The sequence below is a fragment of the Gavialis gangeticus genome, unplaced genomic scaffold (assembly GCF_001723915.1).
Source record: "Gavialis gangeticus isolate Ggan-Ray unplaced genomic scaffold, GavGan_comp1, whole genome shotgun sequence".
NCBI classification, from domain to species: Eukaryota; Metazoa; Chordata; order Crocodylia; family Gavialidae; genus Gavialis; species Gavialis gangeticus.
In genome coordinates, this window is record NW_017729012.1 from 1627855 (window position 1) to 1655536 (window position 27682).

The window sequence follows — 27682 nt, forward strand, 5'->3', positions numbered from 1 at the left end:
AAAAAAACCCCCCCCCCCCCCCCCCCACATGACCCAATGGCTGATCAGTGGACAATATAAAATGATTTTGGTGATTAGAATCCAATCGCCAGCAAACTCCACGATGGCCACCATCTGTGCAGTGAGCACTAGTTCACTCAAGAGCCAATGATTAAATAGGTCATGAAGACTTAGCTACTCTTTTACCCCGGGAGTTTTGGGTACCTTCAGGTGAGTGCAGTGGGGAGACACTACTGTGCTAGGTCTGTCTTGAATTAGTCATCCATTAACTGCAGCTGGAAATTTCCAATCATTTCTTTTTCTAAGAGGAAAACGCAGTTTGTCTAAAAATCAAAAATGTCTATGTGAAAAAGTTCCTCCCTTTACCAGCTTTTTTCCCCCCTAGTTTTCCCAGTTGGAAAGTCTAGAGAAAGTACTAACTTGAGTTCTAAGCATTTTAGTCTGTTGGCCTGAATCTTGATATTTTGTCCCAGGTCATGAATCATTGTTCAACTGGGGTGTCCCAGTGCCTTATGGTAGCTGAAGCTTGGATATCTCACTCCCCTAATTCTGCTTTGAGCTAGGCTCCCGGGCTGGGCTCCATTTGCCTTGACTTATCTCTCTGTTGAGTGCTCCGATACAGATCGAGTCACATAACTATGAAGTATCGTGGGAAATATCTTGCCAGGGAGCATCCCATAAAGGAGAACTGAGGCATGAGCTACCACACCTATGGGGTCCTATGGAAAATTTAGAAAAAACAGATTAGATTAGAATAAACAGATTAACACTAAAGCGTTATCTTTACAGGTTTAGGGACAACAGCTTCTGTATTGAGATCTCAATTCAGTAAGGCAGCTAAATGCATATTTTAAAGTCTTTAGGCTTCATTCATCGACTCAGATATTGGATGCTTAAATGCTTTGCTGAATTGAGGCCTAATTCAGAATGACTAAATCCAAGTGAGCAACACACTTTATTTCTTATTTCCTGGCCTGCCTAGTCCCTTATAAGGAGATCTTCCATTATTGTGCTTGCCTGTGAACATCTAGAAGAGGGTCTCAAAGAAGCTGAAGTCGGAGAAAGAAAAGGAATACTCTAGGTAAAAAAAATGCTGAAAAAGTAGCATCTACTAGATGGTTTCTTTTATAAATGTTAGTTCTGTGGCTCACACTGTGATAAACAGTGTATCTATACAAAATTTCTGTGCATCAAAAAAGATGCCAATACATCAAACAAGAGTGCTTTTCCATAATGCAATTAAGAATAGCTATAATTCAATAGACTTCCAAATAATTTCAGGAGCTGTCGTGGGCTATGGAAGTAAACATTACTTGTACATTTAAAACAGCTGTCACCTATTTTCTGATGTGGATTAAAGTGGCATCCAGCAAAATCTATCTGCTAACTCCATCCTAATTTTCACAGTTGTGTGTGCGAATTAAGGCTTACAGCAAATATGGTGGCATCCTGTAGTTCTTTAGTGGGAATCCAGCCTGAAGAAACATTGCTGGGTTGAGGTAGCCCAACACCAAATCTTAATTAACACACTCATAATTAGCATCCTTGCGTCCAGTCCTGAATGGAAGAGCATTCCACTGACTTTAACAGTGTTTGGACCAGACCCGGGTGTGTCAAGAACTTGCCTATCTTATGTTTTTGAGTAGCACTGCATACATTAACCAGTATTATTATCAATAATCATCATTATTACTGTTTGCCCACCCTTACTCAATTTTATTGTTTAGAACCTGACAAACACATCACAGACCTCCGTGCCCTTGGCAGCACCACCAAGTCGTATTTCCACATTAATTAACATCTCTTCAGGAGCAGGGCTGCTTCTCCTAGTCTGCTTCTCCTGGCTACTTTTTCTTTACAGACCCATTAACCGCGGTCAATTGGGCATGGTAAGAAAAATCTTATTCTGTACCATTGATGAATTGCTCTTTGACACCTTCAGCCAGACGCATGAAGCTGGTGCATAGATTTTGAATGATATTGGAATATTTAATATACTTAAACAAGTTAATACACATACAGGCAGTCCTTGATTTGCAACGTTTCGAGCTACCACGTTTCGTACTTACAGCATTTATAAATTGACACCGTTTCAACTTTCTGACGTCAGTTTTGACTTTACAACACTTGATCTGACGCCAAGCCATGCCGGTGAACAAGTTCGCTGCGTCGCCCATCTCCCTGGAGAACATCTGTCCAAACTTGCTTGGACACTTTCTTTAAGAAAGCAGACAAGGCTCCAGAAAAACCTGCAGCCAAGGCTCTTGAGAAGACTCCAGCCAAGAGCCCTTCAAAACACCCAGCAAAGTCACCTCAAAGAAGTCCTTCCAAATCAATACAATTGCTATTCACAATATAAATACATTAATGTAGCTGTATTACTCATCTATAATTGATTGAGTACAAAATTCTGGGTTGTTTCTGGTGAAAACAGGGTATCGGGCCTTGGTGCAGGAACCAATCCCCCATTTATAGCATTGTTTCCTATGGGAGAATTGGTTCCGAGTTGCAACGTTTTGACTTAAGACGCAGTTTTCAGGAACCAATTGTGTCGTAAGTCTGAGGACTGCCTGTATACATAAGTTCAATATACTTGTACCCATCCTGCTTCAGTCTGGCCATGAGAAACATCCAAAAGAGTCAAGTATTCTACATTATGAAACATCAGAAATTGAATGTACAGTTGATTTAAAAAAAACCCAAAAAACCCACACACAGCTGGTTGCCCAAAAGTTGGAAAGTTAAAATACATTGGCATACAGTCCAGTGGCCCAGTAAGTGGGTATAGAATTTGCTGTAAAAAAATAAGGCAGCTTGCAGTCACCACGAAACATTTTTCAAATGTGTGAAACACAGTGACCTGCTTGACCTGATCCTTTTCAGGTTTTCAGTTCATAAATAAAAAAAATGTGAGATTTCAGTTTTCAGCCTGATACTGGAGAAGGGAAAGAGGTTAAAATTCTTGCAAATTCTTGCAGGTTGGGAAAACTTTTTCTCCCTGTTCTAATGAAAGCTGTGATTGGGAAAGCATATCACAAATTAAGACTGCCATCCTGAGTACAACGGTGCCCTCCTGCCCACTTCCGCTCGAAGTAGAGTGGAACGCCCTGGGGAGAGTATATGATGCAAATGTAGTAAGTGTTGTCTCTGAATATGTTCCCTCCTCCAGCAAGGGAACCAGATCTAATGAGGCAACCATGCTCTATACCAATACAGTGATTCCCTCATTTGAGTATTACTTGTTATCATGCTTTTAATGTCTCCAGCACTTAACTATCCTTAAGAGCCAGAGATGAGCACAATAGTTTTTTAATAAGGAACCTAGAACCAATCTGAGTACAACAGGACCCATATCTCGCTCAGCATTTGATCACAGTGGACCCTTCTTTGAAAGTTCAGAATCAAAGTTTGGTTGTCAATTTTTTACCCCCCCCTCTCTGTTTGCTTTTAATTTGTTGGGTCCCTCTGTTTTTAGTGATTGCAGTCATCTGAACTTTTGAATGCATTAATATTTCAACAAGATGGCTGCGAAATGTCAATTGTCATTTAAAGACTAAAAGGATTTGGAAGTGGATAATGGACAGGTGGTTGTCTTAATTCAGCGTCCTGGTGCCAGAGATAATACTGACTCGCTCCCACCCCCTACAGAAAATAAATGTGATTGTCATTTGCATTCAGTGACAAGCTGGTGGCATATGCAAAATGATTTTTATGCAGTAAATGGAATCACGTTTGCTTCCCCTCCCCCTTCAAATTCTGTTTTGACAATGAGTTTTCATTTGCTTCTGCGATAGAAAAATCTGTTCAGAACGCATGCATCAAAGTAACAAATCAAAGAAAAAAAGACACACACACAGAGTGGTGTTTCTCAAAGGGTTTGCTCAATGTCAGCTAAAAGCAAATCAGAACGTAATCCTCATGAAAAACAGCCATTTCAGACAACTGAAGTTACCCGTTCCAAGTTCACACTTAATGGCCTTTTAGGGGATATTCATTCTTCGGAGCATTTCATATAATCTGTCAGGAAGCTGTATTTACGACGCTTTTACTTCCAACTGGGTCCATTTTTTAAGTTGTTTCTCGGATGTACATTATTTCAGAATCATTGATTTGTTCCTTTTCTGTTTCTTAAGTAAAACGCTTTTTTGTTCACGATAGTCTTAGATTCTGGGGAGATCTATGCAGTTTTGCTTAATTGAATACCTAAGGACAAGAAATATGTGCTTGGCCTCATAACATCTTTATTTTTCTAATAGAAGTAAATGTTAGATTTATTTAGCCTCATTGGCTTTTGAAATACGACCACTAATAGTATCTATTTAAACATTGTCCTCCGGAATGGATAAAAAGGTTTTATCACAAGACGTTAAATCCACTAAAGGAGCATTTTATATACCTCCCTGTCCCCTTTAATGCTTCTCTGGCTGATCCGACAGTGAATTCTGATAACTAAGCAAAAGCTAGTTGGAGCCTTTTGCTCTGTAAGAGATGATACATGGCTGCTCTACCCCAAGGGCTGCCATGGGAAGGAAATTCAACTTGGAGACTCCTGGCAATGTGAGGGGAAGCTGGAAGAAGAAAATTACATCACACCTTTTCATAGAGTAGTTTATTCCTCCCATGTGTACAGTCAGTTGCTATGGCTGGTAAGTAGGAGCCAAAGCAAGCCCTACTCCCAACTCCCTCCTTGCCCACTTAAGAAATCTCAGTGGAGACATCCCTGCCCCCCATACCATGGCCAAACAACTTGAAGAAATCTGTGTTAAGCAGAGGCTGGGGGTAAGGCTTATGACTCTAATCAGCCTGTTTAGCCATATAAGGGCAAACTCTAAATGTACTTGAATCTACACCTTCAGCATGGCAGGGCACGGGAGGTGGTGGGGGGAGGGTGCTTGGGCAGTATGGTATTTTTCTCACCAATAATACCCAGAGAAGCATGAATAGACTAGTCGGCAAGGGTTGTCCAGCAGTGTAAACGAATACAAATTCTAAAATCAGATTAGAGAAAATGAAATTCATGCATATTAATTGTTTATAATTAAGTACAAAAGAAGACAGTCATCAATTGTTCTCTGTGTTCCGAGAGATAAGACTGAACATGAAGTAATAATCTTACATTGACAACAAAGACAACTTGGGTCAGAAATTAGCAAGAACTTTCTGTTTTGGAGGGTGGGTAAATGCTGGAATAGATTACCTAGAGAAGTGGTAGAGAGGTAACCTACTGTTGGTTAGATGGGTCTCATCATGCCTTCAGTATGGGGTTGGAGTTGATGGTCCTTTGAAGCCCCCTCCAGTGATGTTGGTGGTGCTCTCCCCTACTCCTCTTCAAGAGGAGACTGGACAAGCACCTAGCTGGGGTCGTCTGACCCCAGCGCTCTTTCCTGCCCGGGGCAGGGGGTCGGATTTGATGACTTACTGAGGTCCCTTCCAACCCAAACATCTATGAATCTATGTTCTTCTGCTTCCACCTTTGAAAAGAAGAATAAATGAGTGTATGAAAAATGCAGTACATGAGAAATGAACTGCCTTAGACCAATATTAATAAATGAAGTAAAAGGGCCTAGAAATAAGGAATGAATAGATGGACAGATCCAAATTACTCTTCAGTTCTGATGTTACCTTTCTCTGATACCCCGTAATGGCTGCCTTGATCCCCTCTGTTTGTGCTTCTGAGCCTGCACACTACTCTTTGGGCAAGGGGACTAATCTCCATCGCATACAAAAAAGGGAACTGCTTATGGGGACGGGATAGAAAAATGTATTGCAGTACTTAGTGTGGCTAGAAGCCTTAAGAAAAAGGTTAGTACTTAGTTGAATTTAAGTAGTGAGATTTATATATCCAATGCCTATTGAATGAGATGGGACTTCTGTCACTCACAAGCTTTTGAAAGCCCCAATTTATGCTTGTTGACTTTGGGTGCGAGCAAGTAAGCAAAGTTATAGTGAATTGAAGAGGGGTAAGGACTTGCTGCTTCTCAGCTGCTTTTCGTTAACTGTCTATGTACCTATGCTTATTGTGGAGTAAGTGGTAACTAAACCAGAGTAGTCTAATGTTGTTCCATTTTGGGGTAAGGTACCAAGACAATTATCACAAAAGCATTGCCATGCTGCATTTGGTCCCGGTTTCCTTTTAAATTGCTTGTTCAGGGCCTTTTATTTAGACTCATAAATACTTTTGATAGTCTTTCCCAAAGTGGCTCTAAGAGCTCATATTCCACTAGATGCTAATATGTAGCTATCTGTTAAAAAAACTGGCCCTGTAAGCACTTTTGGAAGTCCCCACCCATGACAGATGGTGTCTGAGAGGGAAAACAGAGGCTCAGAGGAATTGAGGGGACTTTTCGGGATACACGGAGCAGAACTAAGAATAAAATCTAGGTCTCATCACTTGTCCTCTGTTTTTTTGGATCAGACTTTACTGACTCTGCAGCCAGGCAACATGAAATTATAGCTCTAAAGGGATAAAACTAACTACAGCAGGGAATTGCAGAGACTAGTTCCTACATTTTGTGAAATCCAAAATACACAAGGAATGAGGAACGGCATGATACATCTCTATATTTGTGATATCTTAACTGTCTTTGTTTTAGTTATGCACAAGGGGTCTGAAGTTTTTCCTCCCAGCTATTGGCTGCCAGATCACTGTTGGTACAAATTGGAAGGTATAAGGTCACATTTCACATCAAGGTGCTAGGCTCAACGTTAACCTTAAAATCGATAAGTGGAAAGTTGGTGGTTTCAGGTAATTCTCATTACAGATGCACTAGAGACATTTGGATTCCTCACCATAATTAACATTGATTCCCCTTTCATTTTGGGCCTTTGTTGTATATGAACTCATTAAATTGTGACCTGCATGTAAGGCTTGCTTTTATGCCTTGGAAAAAGTCAGCATATTTGCTATAGATTATTATACTCATGAGGCCAGAGTTGTTTAATGTTCGTGATGAGAAAACTATTTAGAAATATTTCATGTGAGAACTGGGAAAAAAAAAAAGTTTCATGGGTATTCTTTACAGCCAGAATATGTTATTTTGCCTAGATCTGATGTACTGCAAAGGCAGAGCTCAGTTTCTAAAGATGGTGTAAAAGCTGGTCTACAAATTTTAAAGCTTGGATCCACTGCTGTTTACCTAGAAATAGGGTAAGAGTAGCGTTAAGTGGGCTTTCCTGTAGAGCGGGATGGATCAGCCTTTTCCTCTCCTGCAGTACTTGATCTCCATGCCCTCTAGTATGTCCTTCCTCCAAAAGGTGTTGGTACCCTTGTCAGGCCATGTAGGACACTACTTGGGAACATGTAGCTGAGCCCAGCCAGTGAATCCTTGCAGTTTGTTTGAACTTCCCACAAATATTGAATGGCCGGCGCTGGCTATCACATAGCTTGCAAACGGAGTCCTATTTGCAATAAATGCATCAGTTTAAAAGGGGAAAAGAAAAAGATCATTTTCCTCCAAGGAGAGAGGTAAGTTAGTCTGCCTCTAGGGCAGCAGTAATTAAAGCAGCAGTCATTTACATGACTTGATTTTAAGTGAGTATTTACACTGGTGCATAATACAAAAAGGACTGTTCCCTGTAATGTGGGAACACTGAGTCACACAGTGCATCTGCCGCAGCTGAAATACAAACAGTCTTCTGGTTAGTACACACTGCCCGACATGGCACCGTCACTAGAACATTTTCCAATATTTGGGGAGAGCGGAGAGACACGTTTCTATGTCCTATCAGTAATTTGGTTTTCAAAGGTACTTGAACTGCATGTTCACAAACCTCTGGACAAGAGATGGACAAAACATCTTAGTAGCTTTCCTCTCTGATATCCGTTGAGTCTTTTTTCTGGGAAAGCAGCACAATGTGGCTATTAAAATGTCATTAACCAAACAAGGTATGGCTCATTCCTTTTGATGCAGCAGTGTCTTTTCAGCTGAAATTACAAAGAATGCAAAGAGAGATCTTCTTGATTCATGGATGAAACTATAAGCCTAACAACCTCCGGATCACTTCCCCATGGTGTAATAGCCACTAAGATCTGGCGTGAAAACATGTCTCCATGAAGTCGGTAGATCCAAAATTTCACCCCTGACATTTTGGAGCAGTATGTCGTCTCCTAGAAACAGAAAACAGAAAAAGGTTGTAAAAAAATGTCTATAGAATATAATGTTATGGATGTCAAAATAAGTGGGTAGCTGGGTAGCTTGGGTGAGATACAATAGGGAGATTACTTTGTCAACATTGCAACTATAACATTCATTTCCCCCCCCCTCAACAAACATCTCATTTGAAAAAATACAAATGGATCATGAGATTAAAGTGCAATGTATAACTAGAACTTTATTAAATGCCTACAATAAACTTAATAATGCTAGATAGAATGTCGAATCTGAGCTGCTTTTCTTTTTTTGTGCTCATCTTTAAGGAAGGTTATTTAGCATTGCAGGGGATTTAGAGTTAAAAGAACATGGAGAAGAAAGGGGAATTAAAAGGGAAAAAAAAAAAAGACAAAAAGCACAGCGGGATCATCTCATAGCAACAAGATGGTGATTAGGAAACTGGAAAATCTCCCCCCTGAAAATAAACATGATGTGAAAGTATAAATTACTTATATAGGAACATCTCCTAATCCAACCAAAAAGAAACCCTTAATAAGGAGCCATATCTTGTTTTCCTTACATGCCTTAAGCTCCTGGGATTTGACTGTCCTACATCTTCATTACCCTCCTGTGAGCACTTATGCATATGCTTAACTTTAAGCACTTGAGTAATCCCATTGGGCCCATAAACCATTATACAATATGATTCTGCTTTGCTTCTATTTTATCCTTTCCCTCTGGGTTTTTAACTGTGAGTATTGTATTTCTCAAAGATGTTTTTCTCTTCAGAAGGCCTCCAATTTGTTTCAGTTGATGAATCAAGGACTCAAGGTTCCTTTTGAAGCGCTAATTGGGAGTGTGCCTGGTCCTTAAAATGAAAAATGTATTGTACAGCTTTGCTCTGCTGACTGGGCTAAAGGTATTTACATGACTTACGGTTATTCCTTTATGTGGCCATGACACTCGTTTTTGACCTGGTTGTCAGAGAGAGAATACAGCAGCCGTAATGCAAGTTGATTCAATTTCTATAAAACACTGCATATCATTCCATGTTTACTTGCTGAATAATAAGGAAAGCTCAGTTATCATCGCCGATTATTAGGCCAGATCCTCAGCAGATGTAAAGCAAATGCCATTTGTGTAAATGGAGCTTTGCTGATATACAGCAGTTGAGGATGTGAAGATAGCAAATAGGCAGACAAGTTTCTTTGGGTGAATCTGATATCTGATATTAGACCAACTTAAATGGTTGGAAAAAAATATTTAGCAAGCTTTGGGTTTAAAAAACCCTTTGTTGGGCTGAGGAAATTTTGCAGTTGGTGCGCACTCTTCATTGGTACTTTGTTCCTCTTTGTAAAAGTGGGTCGGGCCAACACGGGAGCCGAGGGGCTTCGCTTCACAGCAGGAGTCAGCTATGGCTGCTGTGGAATCACAGATTTACTGAAAAATGGTCAGTCTTGACACTGAGTTGGTCTTTTTTTTTTTTTTTTTAAATGAAGCAGTAAAAAAAAAGAAAAGATACGCATTTATGCGCTTGTTAAATTTTCAAGCGTTCAAAAAAAATTCAAAGATTCCAAAATGTCAAAAATAGAGATTTCAACCTGGAAGTGCCGTGGAGCATAAAGACTCTCCATGAAATGACAGCTGAAGACTTCTCAGATAACAGCATCTGAATTCTTCCACAACATTCAGGTTCAGTTTTGAAGTCAAATCACTTTCATACAACAGGAGCTTGAAGTTCCTCTTTCCTTCCTGGGTCATGCTCACCCTGTGGTGCAATAAAATTATTTTCAAGCAAGAAAAAGAGTTTTCAGAAGCTGCAGTTGATGCTCCAAACTATAAGGCAGCTCTGGATGCTTCAAAAATATATCACAAAGCCTCCTTGAATGCCTTAGAAGTGCCTACAGTGACTTCAAATTATTTGCAATTTCTCTTTATCGGTGATTTAAATGCAGCCATTTCCACTCCCGCCTTCTCAATATCTCACCCAACAAACCGCTCAAGTCATGCAGTGACTCCAGTTTCAGGAACTCTGACACACTGATCGAATGGATTGCTCAGAATCTCCTTTGCAGCTCACTTCCAGTTTTATTAGTCAATTCATGCCCAGTCTGGGACTTGCTGATACTCATATACACTTTGGGATCCTGAGAAATGATTCAGTGATGCTGGGATCTTTTAATTTTTATTTTTTTTTTATTTATGTGACATGCCTTGGCTCCCTTTGTAGCATATCTTAAAGTGGATGCTTCATCCTGTGCATCCTTCAAACAGGGAGCTTTGATGAAATTGCCGAGTATAAAAACTGCAGTTCTCTCTCCTTTTGGTTGATGTTCTTTACAGCCGCAGCTCATTTCCTGCAGCAAGGTGCATTAGCTACTTTTGAATGTACATGGTCACAGGAGCAGTAGTTCTCCATTACCCCGTTCTTATTACCTTGGATCAGAAGTAGAATTTGGATGATTTTTGTAACTTCAGACAACCCTTTGACTTCAAGGAAATGGTGGCTACTTAGTTTGACAAAATATTCTGAATTTCTTTCAAACCACTGCTTCCAAGGTATTCAGGTGAATCTCTACATATGCTGGCTATTGTACAGCACACGCAGTTTGAACCTGGAAAAAAAAAGAGATGGCATTAATTTACAATTTGAGGAAATACCTGCCACTACTGACTTCCGATGTATAAATAGTGCTTCAAACAGTGCCTGTAGCAGTTGTGCAGTGTTGGCACAAGGCATTATTGGGAGATGCTAGCAATGGATTTTATAGTGAATTTTCTTTCTGTGTGGAACATGGGTGGATTTAAAAGACTCAAGTCCTTTTTGATCATAGGAAAGTAGGGCTGGGAGGGACCCCAGAAGGTGATCTAGTCCAGCTCTCTGCTTAAGGCAGGGACATCCCTGACTAAAGTCTCCCAGCTGAGTGTCTGTTTAATGTAGGGTTACCATATATCCGGGTTTTCCCAGGCATGTCCTTTTTTTTGGGTCTTCCCATTTCCATCTGGGTGGCTTTTTAAAATATCAGAAAACGTCCAGAATTTTGCTCTGCGTCTGCCCCAGCAAGGAGCTGCTGGGGGCAGCAGGGGAAGGTGACTGGAGGCAGGGCATCATGTGGCCTGGCAGCTGCAGGCAGAGGGGGTGTCTGTCTGTCTGTCTGTCTGTGCGTGCCTGCCGGCACTGGGGCTGCAGCAGGGCAGGTGAAAGGGGTCGGGAGTTGGGTTGTTTGGGGGCGGCAGAGCAGGGGGTTGTGGGTCAGGGTGAGATATCACAAGGGACAGGGGGGCTGTGGGTTGGGAGTGAGGGGGGCACAAGCATGGTCTGGGGGAAAAGGTACCATGGGTCAGAAGTGAGGGGCAACAGCAGGGCTGGAGGTGGGGCTGTGACTTGAGAGTGAGGGGCAGGGCATGGGCATATCACTGGCCCCCGCATCATATACTCCCTCCCTCCCCCTCCCCTCCAGGTGTCCTCTTTTTAAATCTGAAAATATGGTAACTCTAGTCTAATATACTTTTGAAAGTTTCCGAGGATGGCGATTCCATCGCTTCTGTATGTGTGATTTAACCATCCAAGCTTTAATCAGGATTGTGCCCTGGCTTCACGCAAAACTTGAGAACACAGAAGTGACCTCTGTTAGAGCACAGATGCTAAAAAAAAATCTGTTGCCATCTAAAATGGCACACAAGAATTAGATAATATCAGCCTTAGGCTTGTGCACTTGATTAGCTATGCTTTCATGGCTTCTGAACCCTAAATGTAAGAGGAGAGAGATGCTTGTGCTTTGCATGCCAGAAGAGGATATGAAAGATGGGTATTCTAGTCCTCTGACAAGTCACCTACAGCCATGGTGTAGAAGACAGGTGCCTACATCCCAGTTATTCGATGGCATTTAGCCATCAAAATGCCTTTAGGATCTGGCTCCTGTTTTCTTTGTGCCTCCACTGGCCGTCTGTACAACAGAAAATAGCATTTTCCCTCTTAAATTCTTGTATCAATTGTAAAAGGTGGAAAAGAAAAGCTAGCTTGAGGCCAGCTTGAACTGGAAGGAAAGATAATCGATGCCTGTGTCCAAGCTGAGAGCCATCATCCACCTCCACATTCATCTGCCGCTAGCACTATCGTGACACAGCCTCTGGGTTCCTTCTTTTTCCTATGCAAGGTCAGGAAACGGACAGTCGTTTTGACAGGACAGCTGAAGCACCCAGCATTTGATCTCCCTCCCCACTACATAGGGTATCCATTTTTCATAGTGAACACTCATGTATATTTGTATTCCAGTGTTGTCTCAGTTAAATAAATGGATTAAGCACTTACGGTAAAATTGTGAAGGTGCTATGATAGCACACATTTTGATAACAAGTTACTAAAATATTCACTTCCTCTGATTTTTTTTTTTTTTTTTTTCCTCAAGCTACTAAGGTTAAATTAAGGTTAGTCATGCTGGAATCCAATTACACTTTGGTAAAACATAGATTTTCAGATACACAGACCAGAGTAGAAAAGTAAATAATTCAGTAGCATTTCTGTTTCTGTAACTTGTACATTGTTACAGCAATTAACTTAGGTTCTGCTGGGACTTTTGCGTTTATGCCAAGCCCATAAACTTTGATCTGGATACGTTTAATCTTGCTTCTTTAATAATTTCTTATAAAACACAGTTTGTTGGGGGGGGGGGGAGGGGGAATATTTAGTGTTAGAAAGCAAGATAAAACCTAAGGCTAGGTACAGACATACAAAAAGCCCAAGGCAGAATCGGTCTAAGTTGTGCTGTTTTCCATAAGCAGCATAGTGTAGGTTGGCACCAAACAAAACACACATTTGCCCTTTGTGGGGGAGGCAGATCATAGACCCAATACTGCCATTTATAAACCAGTCTGTATGCTCCAAACTTCTGTTATTTTATAGCTACAGACTGGTTTTGCTGGCTGAACTTCTGTCCTGTTACAGGTATCAACCAGTTGCTGATCACTTATACCAGTAAAAGCGTAAGTCTGAACCTGGCCTAAAGCTAAATACTACATATTCAGTAAAATCAGGACACAGTAATGAAAGAGGAAGAATTAAATACATCTGTATAAGACTCAAACCAATACCATTTTACGCTTGGTACTTACCTGACATTATGAACTTTGAACACCTCTTTGAATACTTAGCAAACTATACTGCAATGATCTAGCAATGCCAAGAGGATTATTAGACCATGGAGAAAATCCATGGTACTGTATAGACCATTCTGTATCAATATATTAGGTTTACTGAAGCCTTGAGGCTGATTACAAACAGTATGGAGTACACTTAAATGTGAATATCTGCTGAAGAAATAGATCTGGTTAATAGAAACAGAATGTAGGTGCCATGAAATCGTTTGAACGGGACCAACTTTTCAGAACAGCTAGAGACAGATTTTTCAAGTGCTCAGCAACTGTGATCAAGGCCAGGTTGTCAAAAAAATCTCAGTTTCTAATTAATTGCATCAAAATATGGGCCAGTTGTAGAGGTATGCTACCAAATATTTTTGTTTGCTGGCCAAGCCCCCAAAACTGAAAACAATTTTGGCTTGGATCAAGTTGAAATGAAAACTTTTCCATTCGGGGTAGATGAGAATCATTGTGTGGCTGAATGTAATGTTTTGTTCAGCCGAAGACTATGTAGTACTAAAGGCCAGTCTAAAATAGTAATATGTCTTGATAGTTCATTGACTATTTGGTGAAGAAAACTGTTGGCTGTTACATTCAAGAATAACATTGCTAGCAGCGTTTGTTCTCCAAGCTATACATAGGAAGTTAAAATCTCCCGTAATGATACAATTCCTGGTAGTATGTCTCTCTCTAATAACATAACGCAGATCTCGATCCACATTTAGATGATCTTCAAATGCACACTCAGCACTACTACACTAGTCTCTCTTTCCTTAAGAGATTGTGACCTAAACAGATAATTTTCTCTCTCCCTCTCTCCCTCCCTCTTGCTAAGCTTCCTTTTTCTACTCTGTTGTATGTTTACTATTCAGAAAAAGTCATGTAAAAAATGGTTCCTGTAGGTCACGGGTGGGCAAAATACAGCCCGCGGGCCATTCTGTCCGGCTCACAGGGCCCCTTAAAAAATGTAAAAAATTAATATTGTTCTGCCTTTGGTTCCTGTCAGAAATGACAGGAACCAAGGGCAGTAGGACCCAGGGGAAGCCCGGTGGGCTCCAACAACAGCAGGGCCTGCCTGGCCCCGCCCCCCAGCTGGAAGCCCCAGCCCAGTTTCTGGGCTGAGAGCACATGGCTGCCCCAGCTTGGGAAGCTCAAGTAAGTGAGGGGGGGACCCCAGGCAGGGAAGAAGCGCAGGGGGGAAGCAGCCCCTCAGTGCCCCATGCTGTAGCTGCTCACAGCCCACGTGGGGCTACCTGTGCCCGCTCCGGACAGCCCCATGTGGGCTGTGAACGCCTGGGGCGTGGGGTGGGGAAGGGGCTGCTTCCCCCCCCCCATGCTCAGCCTTTCCCTGGGCTCCTTCTCTGTGTGGAGAAAAGTGGCCCCTTGCCTGCCCCATTGCCAGGGCCCCACACTGCAGGCACTCATGGCCCGTGCGGGGCTGTCTGGAGCAGGCACAAGCAGCCTCAGGCAGGCTGCGAGTGGCTGCAGTGTGGGGTGCCGAGCATGGGGTAGAGAGTTGCTACTTTCTCTCCCCCCACCCCCGCACTCAGCACCACCTTGTAACCCAGCCCCACTGCCAAGCTGGCAGTGGGGTAGGTTACAAGCTGGTGCTGAGCACGGGAAAAAGTGGCCCCTTGCCCGCTCCATGGCCAGCGCCCTGTGCTGCAGCCACCTGCAGCCCACATGTGGCTGCCTGTGCCTGCTCCAGACAGCCCCATGTGGGCTGCAAGCACCTGCAGCAGGGAGCACCGACCATGGGGCAGGCTAGGAGCCACTTTTCCCCACTCTCAGCACCAGCTTCTTCCCTGCTGGTGAGCAGGGGGTCGGGGCTGTGTGCTGCCCCCCGCCTGTACCACGGGGCTGGGGGGCACTGGGTGTGAGCAGGTGGGGGGCCAGTGGGAGCACAGGGCCCACACCGGTGCCCCAGAGCCAGTGCCAGTGGGGCCCAGAACAGGGTGGCAGGAACGCAGGGTCCCAGCCAGCAGGGGCTCTATGGAGCTGGGCCAGCTCCCCCCTCTCCCTGCTGGCGCAACCCAGCCCACCTCCACAGACCCCTGCCGGCCTACGCCCTGCTCTTGGCCCACCGGTGCTGGCCCTGGGACATTGGTCCTGAGATATTGGGACTTTGGTCCCAAGATGGTGACCCAGGGGGCAGGGCACCTGTTAAAGGGCAGGGCTACCCATGTGGCCCTCCACAGCCTGCCAAAACTGGGTAAGCGGCCCTCTGCCCAAAATAATTGCCCGCCCCTGCCGTAGGTTCTCGTTCTCCAAAGCCCTTAGCCATGTTGACTGTGGGCTTGCTCCTAGGTTCAAATTAGATATGGGCTTAAGTGCTTTACTGAGTTAAAAGTTAAGAATTGACTGAAACACCCCTTTGAGCCAGGAGAGGGAGTCCTTACACTGACCTCAGTGGGTTTTGGCCCTCCAGGGCCTGACCCTGTAAACACTTGTGTATATGAGTGATGTCACTTATCAGAGCCTCGCGGGGCTCTTAACGCTTAGCCTGTGTTCAGGTAAATATTAGCAAGCTGGGCTCTGGCATGGCTTGTTTTGAGGAAACCTAAGGACTAGCTGTGAGTTGCTAAAGCTCCCTTTGCTCATCAAAACTTGAAAATACAATCGTGCCATTTTGGTGACCTATTATCTGGAAGAGTGTTTTTGTGGAGTTGAATACTGAGAATTTGCGTCTAAGCCCAGGCACTCCAAATACTTGAATATAATTACATCTTGCTCGTTAAGGTCTATCCTTTCATACACAAAATGATAAACAACTCTATTTTACTGCTCGAGGCATTAAGGGCTGTTTGAGCTTCGCATCCATGTAGCTGACAGAATATTGGAAGAGCCGTTGATGGTCACAGTGCACCATCAGGTCCCCCATGTGACATGAGAGCTTGTATCTTTTTTATGGTTGGATTTAAAACAGATGTTTCCCACCATGCAGCAATTAACTGACCCCCCTCTCAGCCCAGGTTTCATCAGGAGGCCAATTAAAATGATGCAGGAGTTGTTAGCAATAATTCAAAGTAACTTTCACTTTGGGCTTGGCCTTTCTTTGTGATGCATGACATAACCCTCATGGCATGTTTCAAAGTACTGAGTATGTTGCACGGCCAGCAGTACATGAGCTTTTCACTCTCTTTCCATATCTTAGGAGAGCAGCTCACTGGCAGTTTTGCTGTTTCCCCCAAGGAAATATTCAGTAGATGAACCTTGTGCTATTTTTGCCTTACGTACCACTTGCATCCCGTTTAGCTCCTGAGGACAAGAGTGGGCTTCAAGTGGTGAATAGATGTTGGGCCATCCCTTTGCAAAGATCGAATTTGCACGCCTGTGCTTAAATGTTTAGGTCTACCTTTCTATTCACCATACAGAATGAAAGCCAAAAAAAGGAAGAGTGCTATGGAGGGAAAAATCCACATGGAGATCATTTTCTTTGTGCCATTTTCTGAATTCTCATCCCTTGATGTATTCATCATTTCTTCTTGACTGTGTCATCCTATCTGCACTAGCAGAAATAGCACCAGGCACATTGTGGGCCCCATTAGAGTACGGATAACGGCTGTTCCCAAGGAAGCTCCCCCTGGGGTTCCTTCCCTTTTTTCACTTGAGGCTTTCAAGGAATGCAGTGATCTCTAGACAGTTTTGATTCTGATCTATAATTCACTTAAGTCACAAAACTGACAGGAAGCAACATTTCGGTTTTCAAGCGGTGTGAAAATGTGCTGCTAAAACATCATTTTCTGGCAAAACGTGACACTCTTGCCTCTTGTGGCTTAGAGGTCTAGAAGAAAAAAGCTGTCCCAAAACTTCCAATCCTAACACTTATCAGAAATGCTTCTATAGTTCAAGACATACAGCAGCTTTCCTTTGGGACTGTGAACACTCAAATCCTATCCTGAGAGAGACGACCAGAGCCCTCACAACACCAGGAACAGGAAAGGATTCCATAGTGCTCCTACGTGGCCCGCTCCCTCGTGCTGCGGGCCTTAAACTCTCTGCTAAAGCTGTTCTGCTAAAGGGATACATGAGAAACGCATGATATACAAAGGTGCGAACCCTGTCTATCAGTTACTATGCTTAGCATTGGCAACACGTAGGGGGTGCACGCGGGTGCGCATGAATCCCGTGAGATTGGCTGTGCACCCCTTGGAAGCACCAGGCATGAAACTGGAAGTGCACGTCTGGTTTCACCACTGGCTCAGCAATTGCCCACTGGGGGACTCCCCTGGTCGGCAATCGGCTGCTGGGGGACCTCCCCCTCCCCAGCTGGTGATCGGCCATGGGGGGACCCCCTCCCTATCAGTGATCTGATGCCCCCCAGACTTGGGAGGCACCAGTCTGCCCATGTTTTGAGGTTCCCTGTGGTTTCCTGAGTGAAATTGGTGGCAAGACTTGGTGGTATTCAAGCTGTTGTCATCGGTGCTGATCTATCCTTCTTGCAGCATTATTTCACCCAAGGATCCCTCCTAGCTGACTTTTTGTTTTGGAGGATATATGTGAGGAATGCAAACGGTACTTATTTTAGGTGGGTGTAAAACTGTGGGCTGGATCCCCAGCTGATATAAATCGGCATTGGCATGACTATGCTGATTTTCACAGAGCGATGGCCGTTCACACTGGCTCAGGATCTAGTCCTGAAAATGCAGATTTCCCCAAAGTGGCTGATAGTCCTTAGGGAGTTTTCACTGGTACAGGGAGGTTTAGTCTCTGTTATTAAAGGATAGTCTGTTCTAATCATCACCACCTGTTAGATTTCCCCCATGTAATGGCACGCTGTCTGCCTGGTGTCAGGCAGCAATAGGCAGTGAAGTTCATTCTGATAGAGAAATTACCTGTTTTGCGGTCACTGTTATTTCCCAATGGGCTGTTTGGATAATTCTCTGTGAGGCTTCACTTCTTGGTGTATCAATGTCTTCTGTTCTTAGCCTAACAAATACAGATCTCTCTTAGTCTCACTGCGATTCCCCCACACCTTCATCTTTTCTATTGATTTCACAGAAACAGCACCGGAGAGGATGTCTTCCTCGACTCTGTGGATTCTGCAAAAAGAGGGGCTATAATTTCTGCAGAAAAGTCTCCTGGATTCTTCAGCAGCTCCAGGTTAGAAAGTGAGGCTTTTTGAATTACTCAGTTATAGCCTTAATGTAAGAGTTGCTTGGTGGAATTCTGTCTTCTGTATTAAACAGGAGGTATGAGCAGAGGACTACAGTGATACTTGATAGCCTTCAAAATCTGACTCCAGTAATTAAAAAACAAAAAAACAAAAAAACCCACATACTAATAACATTTCCTATGTTATTATTATACATATTGTTCAATTTTGTTTATTCTCACCGTTTTGTTTTTCCCTTTGTCCTGACGTTGTACAAGTAGAAATTGTCCTGCCATTGGTAAGACATACAAAAAACTAGAAGTCTTGGTTCCAAAATGATACCTTTTATTAGATCAACTGGGCCAATTTTCTTGTGATTTCCCAGTTGATCTAATAAAAGGTATTATTCTGGAACCAAGAGTTCTTTTTTGTGTCTTCTTGTCTCAGACCAACATGGCTACCAAGTACATTCCTGTCATTAGTAAGGCACTCACCCCTAATTGTAGGTTTTCAAAAGACTAAACTAGTTTGAAGTTAAACCCTTTACGTTGGACAGCAGAAGAGAAGTCAAACAGCCAAGCGTGTAGCTTTAAGTTCTGCATAACACCCCAGTTAAGAGAAAAATGAACTATTTCTCTGCATCCTCACGCAGATTTACCTTTAAGGAAAAAGCGGGCCTTTCATTCTTTTACAGATCTGTACATGTTAAAGACAGAAGAAACCACAATGTTCAGTTAGTCTCATCTTCTGCGTAACATAAGCCACACCATCTTACCCAGTAGCTTCAACTTGGAGCCAGCCTAAATTTTGGTTGAGCGACTGTGCATCTTGTAGAAGGATGCATCCAGTCTTGACTTACCTGAAGCTAATTGCAAAGTCGGTTGATCCTGAGTGTGAACAAGGCTGGGAGGTTCTCTCCCAAACAGCAGCATGACAAGTAGGTCCTGTGCGGTGGCAGGAGGGCTAGCAATGGCTGTGGTGGTTGGGCTAACAGCAGCAGGGGCTGGGATTGTTCTGCCCCCTCTACATTGGTTCCCAGGGCTGGTGCCCTGGTTGCCCACCCTTATTCTCACAGCCTTCTGGAGCAGTGGTGTAATATGTGCAAGAACTCTCCGAAATGATGTGCTGTTTATATCACTGTGTTGCAATGAACTTCTTGAGTGAACACAGTCCATTACCTCCTTCCACTGCCTGCTTACCATTGTAAGACCTTCTCCCACTGGCATGGTCTATGTGGCCCATAACTCAGGCTAAAAACATGCCACCAAAACACATTTGCCTTAATTGGATATTATTTCAAAATCCAAGTGTGTAGTAAATATGGGCATCTCAGCACTGCTCAGATTAGTACCGTTTCTGCCACCTTTTAACAGAAAAGGCATTAATGAGCTTTGGAGCAAGCTGAGATCTGTGTAAAATTTTATATTCCACATTTAATGAGCTTATGGGAGTAAAGCTGAGAAGACAAATAAAAATACCTTTTAATTTGATGTAACAGTTATATTTTCCCGCTAAATCTCCTTACTATTCTTTCCTTTTTATATCCATCTCTGATTTGTTCCTTGGGAAATGTAGGTAGTTTTTCACATTTCAAATACCACCCTTTTCTCTGTCTCCTTAAGGGAGAGTTGTGATGGGGAGAGCCTTCATGATCGACTTAGTGTCTGGCAGTCATTCATTTCCTTTGTCTTGCACTGAATAAGACATTTTAGCTATTAGCTGATCAGATGAAATAGTCAAAATTTGATGAAGGGGTTTCAGTCGCTATAATAATGGAGCAGGTCAAAAGACAGTTCTGTGTCAATCAAGCACTAATCTGAATAAGCCCAGGAAATGAAAATGGCTCGAGTCATGATGTGTCTTGGAGAAGCTGCATTGTGTCTTTTATTTCCTTGTCTTTTCTATTTGCCTTTTAGATTTCGGGCCCAGTGACCTGAGTGGTCTTTGATCAAGCCTTTGTTGAATCTTATTTTCCCCCATAGTGTAACTAAAACTGCTATTCCAGCACATCCTTGTGTATATTCTCATACATTAAAAGTAGGAGTGGGTGGAATTACTGTATGAAACAAGGCAGCACTGTACCTGCTCTCTGGAAAATCTCTGACTTCTGTTCAGCGCTGCTACTGAAAGTGCTACGTTCCAAAACCTAGAAACATTTGGGCTCATCTCATGCAGATTTACTTAATTTTAATCAATCCAAAGGTTTTTGCTGTGGAGCTGAATATTACAGAATGAATAAACTAAAAGTCATCAATAGATAAATTGTGTCCTTAGGGAAAGGAACAAAGCGACTCAGACACCAGACTTTTTGGTTTTGGGTTCTTGGGCTAGGGACAGACATTCAGAAAGCCTGAGCCTGAATTGATTCAATCTTTGCAGGTTAGTCTAACCTGGCTAGGCTGAACGACTATAATTGTACAGACAACTCAGAAATGCAGGCATATGCCTGCAGTGGCTTAGCCTAGAAGCCAGGGGGCACTAGAGCTGCCCTCCCTTCCCTTCCACAGGTTTGAGATGAGGGTGTGTGGCCAGGCACGGCAGGATTAGGGAGGGGTCCCCCCCCCCCCCCTCGAATGATAACAGAGCATTTATCAGATCTGTTACCAGCATTTATCACCCCATCAGAAAATGAACAGCCTCTCTTATTAGTTCAGTGTTTCCCAACCAATGTGCCTCATCACAAAAGTGTGCCATCAGAAATGAAGAGGTGTGCTGCACAACTTTGCCTTGGCAATGAGCTGCAATAGGTATGAGGATGGGGAATGCCTCAACAGGTGTGCCGCAGAAAATGTTTATTAATGTAAGTGTGCTTTGGGGTGGAAAAGGTTGGGAAATATGGCATTAGTTCAAACTCTTCTTAAACAAAGAAGGAACAGTGGGACACTACCAGCTGAGCTGTTGATTAGCTCTAAAAAGCCCTAACCTGACACTGCTGTCTGCCATAGCACGACCATAGCCAGCATGTGGTCTGCTAGCTGATGCTGAGGTGTCCGTGTAAGGGAGAGGGGATGGAGGAAGAGCAGGAGGAAGCTAGGCAGGTGCTGCTATACCTGCAAGTCTCTGCCAGAGTTGCAGCGAGGGAGCAGAGGGGAGGGACCAGCCGTGCTGTGGAGCAGAGAGCCCCACACAGCCCAGACAGCATGCTGGGATGCTGGGGGAGTCTGATTTAACTTAAACCAGCAAGGGGTCTGGGATAGACATTGCATAAGCTGGTTTAACCCGAATCAGTTAAGTCTGATACTATGGTTGAAATGGTTTCAGGCATTTTCAAACCAGTTTATGTGCACTGGACATCTGTTCTGTTACAGTTTGAAACCAGTTTCTGATCACTTAAACTGGTTTATGTGTAATGTCTGTCCCTAGCCTTGATGGCTGGTACATCCCAACTGTTTGAATGGTGACTGTTGCATATTTTATGACTGGGTATTGTTTTGGAATCCATTTCAGCACTCATGTTTGAGTGAGCGATCCTCAGTGTCTGAATAATATCTTGCAACACTGGTCCCATATTTTTTTAACATAAGTTGTTCTTTAGTACCACATGTATTTGCCAGGAGATGAGATAAAATGTCTTGTATCATTAAGCAAAAAAAAGGCATACATCTGCAAAATATGCTCATATTGACTTCCCTGCCTTCAGATCTGATATGTCCATGTGTTAATGTGTAAACCTCATCTTCCCACTTTCCTTCCTCAGTTGTGTCTGATGCTCTTCTCTTACATTTTTTCCTAAATTACCTTTGAGCTTTTTGACTGGAATCATTGTGTTTGCATGTTGCACAGTGGGGCCCTGATCCTGATTTCAGTGTTGTCAACATACAGATTGCAAATAATAATAACATAATAATCTCATCTCTAAGTCCTTCTCATTCAAACAAAATTAGTCAATAAATTGGCACAGCTCCAAATAAGTCAAGGGAAACCAGCTGTTTTATAGCAGTTTGCCATCTTTTTATTTCTTCAGTTTACATCTCTAGATCACTTTCTAGGATTGTACAGAACCATGTCCAGAGGCTGGCAGGAAAGAAGTTAATTTTCTCTTTCTACCTTGAGGAAGGCCCTCAGGTGAATGCCCTAAGTGCATAGCATAGCTTGGAAGTTAATAAGCAAGGTTGTGAGTCTCTAACAGCCAGGACCGGCCACATCCTATTCCAGAGCCCTAACCTCATTGTCACTCTTCGCATGTAGACCTGTATACTGGGTACTCAATTCATACTGAGGATGGATCATCACTGTTATTTTTATACCACCACTTGGATCCATCTCACATTACACTGTCCCTATTTTTGCATCTTTTGAAAAGACAGTAACATGAAATGCCAAACCACCACGCTAACTGGGATTGAACCTGTGTGGGTACAGAACCATGCGGTTGGCATGTGACCTTCCAAAAGATGACCAAAAATACAGAGTAACAAAAAGAATTTGCACTTAAAGTACTTTGTTGAGAGAATTTTAGGAAGTTTTTTTTTTCCCCTCCAAGTTCTCTACCAACTCTACATAGGATGTTAGAAGAAGGGGAAAAACTTCACTGCCCAAAGCATGTGGGCTGGATTGGACCAGAAGTTGACTGGAGTGCTGCTATTTAGCATTCTGTGTAAAATGTCTCTTCCTTGAATATAAACGACTGCCTCTAATTCCAGATGGAAAATCATGCAGTATAGAATAGGAAGGTATTTGAAGTGTTTCTGAAAATTTCTTGTTTCCTGCCAGTTATACTTCTTTGAGCTTTTCCCACAAGGCAATCCATTTTCTGTTTGTTTAATGCAGTGGGGGTGTACCCTTGAGATGTTGACTCTGCTCTACTCATCCTGCTGTAATTGTTCAAGTCAATGAGAAAGAACTCAAGTTTTTGTGTCATGTTTTCTTTTTTCTCCAAAGCAAAAGACAAAACCTTTGTTTATTACCCAGAGTTTGCATCCTTCCTGCTGACTATCAGCTTGACTGTTCATACTCACAGAACATTTCAAGCCAGCAGGCAAAGGGAATACCTTAGAGATTCTTCAAGACAATGGAGTCCATCCATCAAATTTGGAGTCTATTTCCCATTTGACCCAACAACATATTAGCCTAAAGGGTTCCACTTTACACAATGTCTTTGACTAACCAGTCTGCAGGCAAATTCCCACTAGCTAATTAATTACAAAAGCCAGAATAATTGCTTTGATATTATTTTTTTAAAAGTATTTCTTGCTTTCTCTCAGTACTAAAATAGCAACACTTTATTTGTGTCACACAATGCTTCCCTGCAACAAAAGAAATAAAACAAAATTGGGTGAAGAAGTATTGTTTTCATATAATCCAGCCTGTGTTTATTTTTATAGTGCAAGTCTGCTGTGCTGTGCACATGACCCTGCAAAATATAACAGCTCAGTTTCTGAACAAAGTTACATAACTACAAATTGGAGAGTAAAGAGGGAAGAAAAAGCCTGGTCCCACAGTGACTGGTGGGGGGGGGCACGTGCCCCCCCTCCCGAGATTGGCCCCCGAAAGTACTGGGGGAGGCCCCAGGAGGGTTGGGGGTAGTGGTGTGCTGTACACCACCCCCTCCTGCCCAGCATGAAGCAGTTTTTTTGCCACACGGGCCAGCAGCATGTTGGGCACTAAGTGTGTGGGCCTGGGCCCCTCCAGCCTCAAGAGAGCTTTTGGGGCATATGTGAATATGGGGTATTTGACCCTCCCCCAGGCCCAACCACAAATTATTCCACCCTCCCCCATGACTCAGGAGGCACCACTCGCCCATGCCTGGGCCATTGGCTGATGCCTTAGCCAGGGGCATGGGAAACAGAAATTCATATCTTGACCAGTCTTGATTTTCTAGGGGGCCTTTGTCAAGTCATTAAGGACTACATCAGTGTGATGCTGAGCTTTGCAATACTTAACTTTAGTTACTTAGCTAACTGCCTTGACTAACACCATCTAAGCTCCCTATATAATGCATAGGCAGCCATGGGCACTTCAGAATGGGACTCACTGGAGAAAACTGAGGCACTTACAGACATCAAGTGACTCAGAGGTTAGGTGGAGGTTTTGGGAGTTGCAGTCTTGGACTTAAGCAGTTAAATTCTGCTTCAGTCTTATTTTAGTACTTCAATCCTCTGTGGATCTGGGCCTTGACCTCCCTATAACTATAAAAAGTGCATAATAAGAATGCTTCTCTATCTTAAAGGGATATTATGGGGATGATAGCATTAAAGACTGCAATCAGGACTCGTGGTAGAGGTGATATCTTTTATTAGGCTAACCAGATTTTTGCAAAAAAAAAATTTCAGTTGCAAACTTTTGGGCACAAACACCCTTCATCAGGCATCAGAGAAAAGATTGTAAAAGTTCTGGGTAGAAATGAAAGTTCATATCTCATAGGAGAGTTGAAGGTGGTAAAATCTCCTGTTTGGAAAAGTTCATTTTATTTGGAGATTAGGGTCAGAGAAAAGTTGGAATAGTCTGCTTACCTCAAAGTTGTTTGCTGGTAAGCAGGAGGTATTCATATTTCCTTCTGGTTATGGTGTTTTGTATTTCACAGAGGAGTAAATAGATGGCATGCTCCTCTGGGAAGGAATTTCTTGCCTGGTAAAATGCCTCTGAGCTTTGTTGTGCAGCTCTGTGAAGATGCAAATTACCTCAAAGGGTACAAAGGGAGGATCAGTATCTCAGGTTTCAGGTGGTCAAAGTTGCTTCCTCCTTGTAAAATTATGAAGATTTCATTTAAAAAATCAGCTAAAATTTGCTACCTTCTATGTGTCATGTATCCAGGTTGTAGCTGTATTGGTCTAGAGGGAAAAGCAATCAGGACTCGTGGTAGAGGATTAAAGATTGCAAGGTTCTCATACAGGGGTAAAGGAAGCCATATAATTAACTGGGTCATATGGGTATAAAACTGGTGTGAATGGAAAACAAGGTGGGACATACATAAATACGTACTTAAAATTCACTCCATTTGAGTGTACTCCTCTTTGCAAAACAAACTGTTCAAATGCATAACATTTGCATGTCAGATCGCAATTCCTTCATCCTAGTAAATGCTAGAAATACCTGTCAAATAATGTCTGAGGAAGAACCGAACAGATCCTGCTACCCATAGATAATATCCTGGAGGCATCTCCTTCGCATTTCAGAGGAACACTAGAAAGGAAAAACAGGACTCTTCCCATAAAACCTGTGCCCTGCTTTATGGTGAACCCTGCATATGATAAAAATAAGTTTATCTGATCTGTCTGAATGCTCATACAGGTAGGCATATATAATACATCTCACAGTTGTATAAGTACTGTGGTATGTTATCAATAGAAGTAATTGACATTTCCCAAATGTTTAGCTTTTTTACACAGTTTTTGATGCAATTACATTTTTTAAATGTTCAAAACCATTAGAAACTTAAAAAGTTCCCATGAGAGGTCTCATGATCAAGCCTAAATGAGCTGATTCAAACAATACCTAAATATCTATACTTACAAGTATATTCCCACAGACTTTTAGATGCAATCTTAGTTACACATTTAGAATACAATTCTTTTGGAAATGATAGTTCATTTTCAATAATGTTGCTATGTATCTTGTCTGTCTTGGGTGGAGAATCACCAGGGCACGGACCATGCCATCATGTATATCTGTACTGTGAACATTTATAGCTTGATAGCAACAGTTTGTATTAATTATTGGTCACCACTGTGCCTTTTGATACAGACTCTAGAACTGATATTTTTTGAGCTGGAAAGGGGCATTTTGAATGGATACAATTTATGTAGGCCTTACTTTTCGCTTCTCAGCTGTAAGATAATGCCACACTAGCCTGCTTTACTCCCCATATTTACTAAAGGTCCAGGTGAAGGTGACTGTCTGCGGTCAAGAGTACTGCTCTGGGTGGGAGGAAACTTTCCCAAGGGTTAGACACTTTGGGATGTAGGAGACCCGGGCCTGACTCCATGTTTGGCTGTCATACTCCTGTGTGATCTGATTAAGCCTCTCTGTACCATTGCTCTCCAGCTATAAAATGCAGATAATAGCATTTCCTAGCTACCCCAGCTGATGGTTGTGTTAGGAACATGCTCAGATGCATAATAGTGGCTATACGTGATAGCAAACACCCTGCACAGAGCTGCCAAGGGGGCACCTTGAAACAGCACACTCACTGGTGAACCCCACCTGTTCTGTCCCATGCATTTTGGGGCTGCGTTGGCTCGTACGTGTCCCCACATGGAACAAAGACTGTACATACTTTTGTCTCCCTCAGGATAAAATTTCCTCGACTGGGAGCTGCAGAGTGAATCCATCTCAAAGTCTAAAGGCTAATTTGTTTGACCTTGGTGTTTAATTGTTTGCATAGTTTAAATATCTGACTGTAATGATAGTACAATGATCTGTATTAAACGGGCCTAGTAAAATGTCAGTGATTGATTGAGTGAACGATTAATTGTTCACTTGGGCTCTATCCTTCAAGTGAATACTCGAGCACCGTTAGCCAGTTCATTTAAATGCAGAGCTGGCCTTATGGGTGAGCAATGTGGGTGACCGCCCAGGGGGCCACGGTTGGGGGGAGCCACGCACACATGTGAACAGCCCGCACTCCCAGCAGCGATCTCCCCATCCCCGGTAGATCCCTGCCCCAGCCAGGAGGAACAGTGCCCAGCCCAACCTGCTCCCCACCTCCAGCCGCTGCTCAGGAGTAGCCAGGCCGGGCCAGGCACGTGCAAGTGGGGTGGTGCCTGCTTCAGTCCTCCCACCTCACTCCTGCACAGCCGAAGCGGTGCCTGCCCACCTACCTGCCTGGCAGACGGTGCCATTCTGCCTCCCCGCTGTACTGTGCCCCATGCCCCTGCCCGCAGCAGCACCGCCGACTTCAGGGGAGCCAAAATATGCGTTTCCCCAGGGTAGCATTTGCCCTAAGGCTGGCCCTGAATTTAAATGCATATATATCTGACATGTACATGTAAAAGGAGTGGTGATAGCTGTGGTGGTTCAGAACCAAAAAAAAAAAAGACTTTTAGGTTGCTCAATTATGGGTGTTGGATATGGATGAAAGGAAGGGCACTTGAATTGGGATTTCTTATTCCCTTTAGGATTAGTGTTCAAATCAGCGGGTCCAGATGCTCTCCACCCCAGGGTGTTGAGGGAGCTAGCAGGGGTTATTGCAGGGCCCTTGGCATGGCTTTATGAGCGCTTGTGGTGCTTGGGCCAGGTGCCAGATGATTGGAAGACAGCCAACATGGTCCCCTTCTTTAAAAAAGGGAGGAGGGAGGACCCGGGCAACTATAGGCCCATCAGTCTTACCTCAATCCTAGGGAAACTTTTTGAGAAGATCATCAAGGAGCACATCTGCGATGGGCCAGCTTCAGGGATGATGCTCAAGGGCAACCAGCACGGT